Genomic DNA, 7,669 nt, shown 5'->3' on the forward strand with positions numbered 1-7,669 from the left:
TTGGGAAGGGGGAGAAAATGTATAAATAAACTTATACGTGGTCATCCACATACTAGGAATATTCCTAAGGGGTTCATATACCTTCCACCTAGGCCAACGGGATACCAATTCAACTAGCATGCAATACACAATACTCTTTTATCCTACGAATGGCACCCGAAACATCAAACTAGACTCAGGCACGATAAACGAAGTCCGTTGGGACACCACGAGGGTCGGGGAAACATCAAACGGGAAAAAACACCTTCCCACTTGGGAATTTCCAGCGGGTGGCCGGCGGTGAGATGCTGGGCGGCGGGTGCCCGGCGGGCAGTCGTCTGCCCGCTAGCTGCCCGCTGCCGCCGACGCCCTTTAGGGGCAGCGGGTAGGTGGCGGGTTCCCCTACCCCCCACTGACTCTTTTTCAATACCTGGGTCCCGAGATCTTTTGTGGAACCCGAAACCATGTTTAGACACTGTTAAACACAAACGACGACACCACGTCGTCAAGTAACGGATCAAAACCAAGAATCACATTGAACATATCCTAACATGACTTCTAAACATAATCAACTCCCGAACATGCCAATTCCCACCCAAACATACCAAGAATATCACAATACGAAGTTCACGATTCAACCTAGGGCTCTAATCATATTTAAGTCACAAAATCATACTTTATCTTTAAATTCAATAACATCAAGATTTATCAAGAATCAACACACAATTATCAAGATCCTCTTATAATCATCAAGATTATCAAGATCAACACATAAGATCATCTTATCAACATCAAGATCATATCATAATCATCATAAAAGATTTATCAAGACACAAGCATAGAGAAGGAGCCAAAGAAGAAGATTATAGCAAGGAAAATAGGTTTTGTTGAGACATGGGTTACCTCTTAGCCTTAATTAGAATCCTTGGCTATAAAGGTTCTTTCTCTAAGATCTCCTCTGCTTGATTCTCCTACGTTTGGTGATAGGGGAATCTTGGGGAATTCTTGTGTGGTGGAATCTATTGTAGTGTGAATTCTAGGTGCCTCCTATGTCCTTATATATATATCTAAGAGTCCTAATTAGGGTATGAATGGTATGGGCTTACTAATTCTATTTCTTATAGGACTAAGGGTTTTGTTTAGGGATAAGGGTCACACTTTCTTACGATCAAATCTTTGCACGAGACTATTCTCTTCAATGAGCCACACTTTCTTCCCTAAACTCCACAAATGCTATGGTAAGTGGTATTGCCCAATCAATGGCGCAGTTATTTCAAGATGTGAGCGTTCTTAAATCGAATCAACTCGATATTGAGCAAAATCAAGAGAAAATCATGAGGGGGCAGCACAACATGAAGCATTCCAACTTTAATCTCAAAGAAAGGGTCGGTCTTGCATACACCAAGACGGACATGGTTCATGATGCTCTATTCACAGTAGGAGCTAATTAGATGGCTACTCTAAACTACGTCAAAGAAATCCTACTCACTCTTCAAGGCCTTCCTTACTCAATTCGGCACCTGATGATGCCAAAAAGGGGGAAAATAGAGATAAAGATGACAGGGGGAACGAAAGAAGAGATAGAGATGAAAAGAGAGATATAGAAAGAGACGAAAGGAGAGACCGAAGTAATCCAAGTCATAGAGGAAATTCAAGCAGACCTATGGATACTCGCTCTTCCAATCCTCATTCTTCTCGAGGTAATCCTAAAAGTAGTTATAGGCAAATGCAGTAACTCCGTCAGAAATGGATGCGTGACAAGTCTATAACGAGAGATGCAGAAGGAAACTTTCTTCCTTTTGAACTCTACAAGGATGGTAGTGGAAAGAGCTTTGAAGGCTATAACATACCCATACATCTGAAAGGAAAAGATAATCAGGCCAGACAAGAGTATCAACGAATCAAGAACAAAGAGATTAGAGAAGAAAATGAAAGGTTGCGCCTTTAAGAAGAAGAAGCCAAGAAGATGAGGGAACAAGACCTCAAGTACTTTCAAGAAGTGCAAGAGAAAATAAAAGATCTAAAGGCCATTGGAAAAGATGCTGACATGGCTGCCAAACATAGTGCTGTCTTCAATTTTTGTCTAAAAAAATACCATGTGTGTCTCATGTGGTATTTTTGTAATTATCATAAATTTTACCGTGCAACTTATAACACTAAACTATGTAAAAGTGAACCCCGAAATAAAATAAACTAAAAAGTTCAGTCATAAGCTCTAACATTCAAGCCCTAAGTGCACTGTGCTTTCATATTTGCAAAGTATAATTTTTTAATACTAAAACATTACTTTGTAACAACATAATGTACATTTTTGGAAAATCTGAGAAGTGCAGAGTATGGTGTTCTAAGTTGCAAAGTTGGTGATATTATGAAAATATTATCGCATTTTTTTAAAAATTAAATATGATTTGTTCAATTTTTCTAGATGTAAAGCTGAGATTAGTTCTTAGTTTTCTCATAAGAACTTGTTCTCATTTGGTCTAATACATACATACATACATACATACATACATACATACATACATACATACATACATACATACATACATATATATATATATATATATATATATATATATATATATATATATATATATATATATATATATATATATATATATATATATATATATATATATATATATATATATATATATACAAACCCCCTTCAAATACAAATTTGAGCTCGTGCGCACATTCACATACTTACATGCACATAGGGCGCACTGCCAACAATTTATGGGATTAGCTTGTACACACATTAACATACTTACATGCACACAGCGAGTAGGGAAAAAATACAACCATTCATCAAAGCTCATGCACACATTAACATACTTACATGCACACAGAGCGCACTGCCAACAATTTCTGGGATTAGCTCGTGCCTACATTAACATACTTACATGCACACAGCGAGTAGGGAGAAATATCACAACCATCCATCAAAGCTCGTGCACACATTAACATACTTACATGCACACAGCGCGTAGGAGGAAAAAATCAAAACCATCCATCAAAGCTCGTCCACACATTAACATACTTACATGCATAGTGGGCACACTGCCAACAATATTCTGGGATTAGCTCGTGCACACATTAACATTACATGCACACAGTTTCTATTTTAAGGGGGATTTGTATTTTAAAATAATCCTATATATACATACATACATACATATATATATATATATATATGTATATATATATATATATATATGTATATATATATATATATATACATATATATATATATATATATATATATATATATATATATATATAGGGTTGAGTTTACATGAGGACCAGTGGACCACAATATATAGAGGACTGTTCGGACTGATTACGGACACACAACAAATTAGTATCATTCACATAACTTAATACAAAATGACACACAAGAATACATGTAAACATCAGGTTTCGAACCCAGACTCTATTAATTAACAAAGATATGCACACGATATACAAACTGTGGCACACGACTACACTAGTTCGCACAATCCTCTATAATATAGTGGTCCTCATTTGAACTTAACTCATATATATATATATATATATATATATATATGTATATATATATATACATATATATATATATATATATATATATATATATATATATATATATATATATATATATATATATATATATATATATATATAGAATTACATTTAGGTGAAAACACCTCTTAAAGTACAAACATGTGGACTAATCTGGGCCATTAGATCTTGCATTTGGATGGCTATGATTCCCGCGTGGTATAGTCTTTAATTTTGTGAGTTTTTATGTTAAGGGGGGTAGGTTTGGTATTTTACTAGCGATTAAAACCTACACAGATTGTAGTCTCTAATTTCACGCGCACGTTGTAATTTCCATCTATTCTGCCGTTTTTTGTGTCTTCGTGCGTAGGAGGGGTCGGTGTTCTCCGCGCATCACGCATTTCTTCCATTAGTTTGCTTCTTTGTTCTTCAATTCCACATAGCCATGGTTGTGGGGGGATCGCGGCACAGTGAAGAGGCGAGGTCCATTGGTTGTCGATCGAGGTTAGTTTGTTTGTCTATTGTGTTTTTTTTTTTTTTTTTGGGGGGGGGGGGGGGGGGGGGGGGGGGGGGAAGGTTTTGTGTGTTTCCGCATTTTTTGGGTATAACCGGTGATTTTGGTGTTTGATTGCTCGTAGCTCTGGTTTTTGTGGATCGGGGTGCGGTATTGAGGTTTTTTGCCCGGATTTGGTAGCTAGAGTTTTTGTTGGTGGGGGTTTCTAGGTCGTGGGCGGGTGGTTCGCAGTGTGGTTGGGTTTTGGTGGTGGTTTGGTGTGGGGGATTGTTGAGGTGTGGGTTTTGTTTTTGGGTTTACTGTGGCTGTTGGGGAACTATTCCGACGGGGTATATGGGTTGGCTGGTGGCCTAGCCGTAGGTGTAGGGCGGTGGGTTGGTGTCCGGGGGGTTGGTAGTGTGTTTTTCTGGCCGGTTCCCGGTGGCGGCCTCGCGGTGGTTTTAAAATTGTTTTTTCTTGTTTTTTTTTTCCTGATTTGGTTGGTGTTATTTTGTTGTTTTTGTTTTTATGAATTTGGAGGTGCTGGGAAATTGATTTTAATGTCCATGTCTGTTAACTGGGTCTTTTTTTTGTGTTTTTTTTTTAGTCCTTACCAATGTTCTGAGTGATTTCAGCATGTACCGTGTTTTTTTTTTTTTTTTTTTTTTTGAAGAAACTAAAATCCCATGTTTTTGGTTTTGGATTATATTGGTATATATTGATCTGTATGGTTTAGCTAAGAAACCATAAGCAAAAACACTATACACCCCTCAACAATGGTCAACAAAATGTACAAAACCTTCTTATGCAGCAGCACATCAGAGTGGGCATCTGTGATCATTACTGGGAATTGGCACTTACCATCAGATGGATCCTTATCTGTCACCACAGCCAACCCGGAGAATCGTAATCCCATGTGTTCTGGTTCTTGAACTGATAGTACATGTTGAAGGCGAAAGAAGCGTTGCCTTCCACGCTGAGATGATTGCAAGAAGAGCCATAGCCTAAAGCAGTGCAATTAGAGAAGGTGCAACCATAGTCAATGTTTCTTGGAAAATCATCTAGTTCTTTAAGGTGTGAGTTCAAAATGCACCACCTTTTGTGCATGTAAGCCACCCCTTCTACTGCAACAAGGCCTTTGTTGAGTTTTTTGCCTGATAAGTCAAGTTCGGCATGGTTGATGGCTTCTTGAATATTTCTGAGAGCTGGAAAAGTGTAAGGCAGAAAACTCCCATTATAAGTTGTCAGAAATGGCTCATTCCCAACTGCAACATACCTGATTTTGACACCACCATTGTAGTAGTAATTGGTGACATGTTATGGGTTTGGGTTTGGGTTTGGGTTTCATGGTGTGTGCATTCCGGGGTATTGTTGATGTGCTTAGCGGTTTTATTTGTTTATTTGTTTATTACTTGTTTGGATGTTGTGTGCTTGTTTATATTTGTACGTGTGCACGACAATCTTTTTTTTTTTATGGTTTTCATGGTGTTTGGTAGTTTATATCTACTCTCGGGTTGTTGTAGATGTCCTTAGCGGTCGTGTTTGTTGCTCATTTTTAAAAATAAAATTAAAATTTTTCAATTCGATACTCAAGTTATATTATGTGTATTGTTGGTGTCTAGTAATCTGATTATTTGCATGCATGTACCTACCATATGAGACAACAACAAAGCAATTTCGTATAATTCAAATATTTAGTATATTATTATTATTCAATCTCAAAGATCCTCAATCATTATGAACTTTAATTTGTAGCTATTTGTGCTCGGTTGTTTACCGCTATATGTATTCTCAAGTTATATTATGTGTTGCGCTCGGTTGTTGCTCATTTTAAAAAATAAAATAAAAATTTTTCAATTCGATACTCAAGTTATATTATGTGTATTGTTGGTGTCTAGTAATCTGATTATTTGCATGCATGTACCTACCATATGAGACAACAACAAAGCAGTTTCGTATAATTCGAATATTTAGTATATTATTATTATTCAATCTCAAAGATCCTCAATCATTATGAACTTTAATTTGTAGCTATTTGTGCTTGGTTGTTTACTGCTATATGTATTCTCGGGTTCTCATTCTTTTTTTTTTTTTTTTTTTTTGGGTTTCATTGTGTGTGCAAACATGTGGATGTTATTGTTGTTTTATTTTCTAGGTAAGAAGTCAAATGTGTATGTTGGTTCGTTTTTGCAGCTAAAAAATCCAAGCGCGCCCATTCAGATGCTGGTCCTTCGGGAATATCTAAGGATAATAGTGATTCTATGTCGCCGCCTAGGGTGGTCCTTTTCAAGATTCAACCAGAGCCACCACAGGATAATGCCCTCGATTATGGATATTAAATAAATAAATTTCACGGAAGTGTCTAGTTGAGTATTAGCTTATATTGTTTGTAAATGAATACGTGGATGCACAAATACGTTAATTTGTGTGCACACACATTGTTGATAAAATGTGTGCATCATCGTCAACTTAATAAATTTCAACCATGTATAGTAACGAAATGATTTTTTTTGTAATTGACTATTGTACTATTAGCTTGTAGGCTTAGTTAATAAACACGTGTGTGCACAGTTGCATTGAATTCTGTGCATGGATACAAACTAGATATATTTCAAAAAAGAGACTAATTCAAAAATCTCTTATACGCTTAGTTTTTAATATGTGTGTGCATAACTAAAAAAATTCCAACCATGGATTAAAACTAAATAAATTTCACATAAGTGAGTAGGTCACTATTAGGTTATAGGTAGACATGACCACGGTTCCGGTTCCGATTCGGAACCGGCGGTTCCGGTTCCGTATTTGGTCGAACCGGAACCGGAACCTTATATTAAGGTTCCGGTTCCGGTTCTAACCGGTATTTTTTTTTTTTTTTTTTTGTTGTAAATTGTAAGTTTTTAAGTATTGTTAGGCCTTGAGTTTGAGTAAATTTTTTTTTTTTTTTAAAGATGACAGTTGTAACTTGTAAGTTTAAGTGGAATAAAATGTTTAACTTTGCTATGTTTTAATACAAAGACCTTATGAGAATAGCGACCAGAGAGCATTGAAACTAATAAAGGCAATTCTTAGGCCATTAATGATTAGGATAACAAAGGAAACAAAAGACAATAAATTTTTCATTGTCATTTGTTTCCTTTATTTTTCTAAACATTAATAGACTAAGAATTACCTTTATCAGTTTCAATACTCTCTGGTCACTACTCCCATAAGGTCTTTATATTAATTTATTCATAGCAAAATTAAGTAATTTATTTCACTTAAACTAAAAAAAAAAATTAATAATTTTAAAAATGAAAAATTTAATAATTTTGCATTTTTTTTTATTTTTTCGGTTTGGAACCGGAATCGTCCGGTTCCGAACCGGAACCGGCGGTTCCGGTTCCAATATTATAGGAACCTTAACCGGAACCTATAAGGTTCCGGTTAAGAACCGGAACCGGAACCGTACGGACGGTTCCGGTTCGGTTCCGGTTAGCACAGTGACGGTTCCGGTTACGGTTCCGGTTTGAACCGGAACCTTGGTCACCCCTACTTATAGGCTTCGTAATTACAAATTTGTGTGCACAATTGACTATTGAACTATTAACTTGTAGGCTTAGTTAATAAACACGTGTGTGCACAGTTGCGTTGAATTGTGTGCATGGGTACTGAATA

This window comes from Ipomoea nil, unplaced genomic scaffold (genome assembly GCF_001879475.1).
Source record: "Ipomoea nil cultivar Tokyo-kokei standard unplaced genomic scaffold, Asagao_1.1 scaffold2942, whole genome shotgun sequence".
Lineage (NCBI taxonomy): Eukaryota > Viridiplantae > Streptophyta > Magnoliopsida > Solanales > Convolvulaceae > Ipomoea > Ipomoea nil.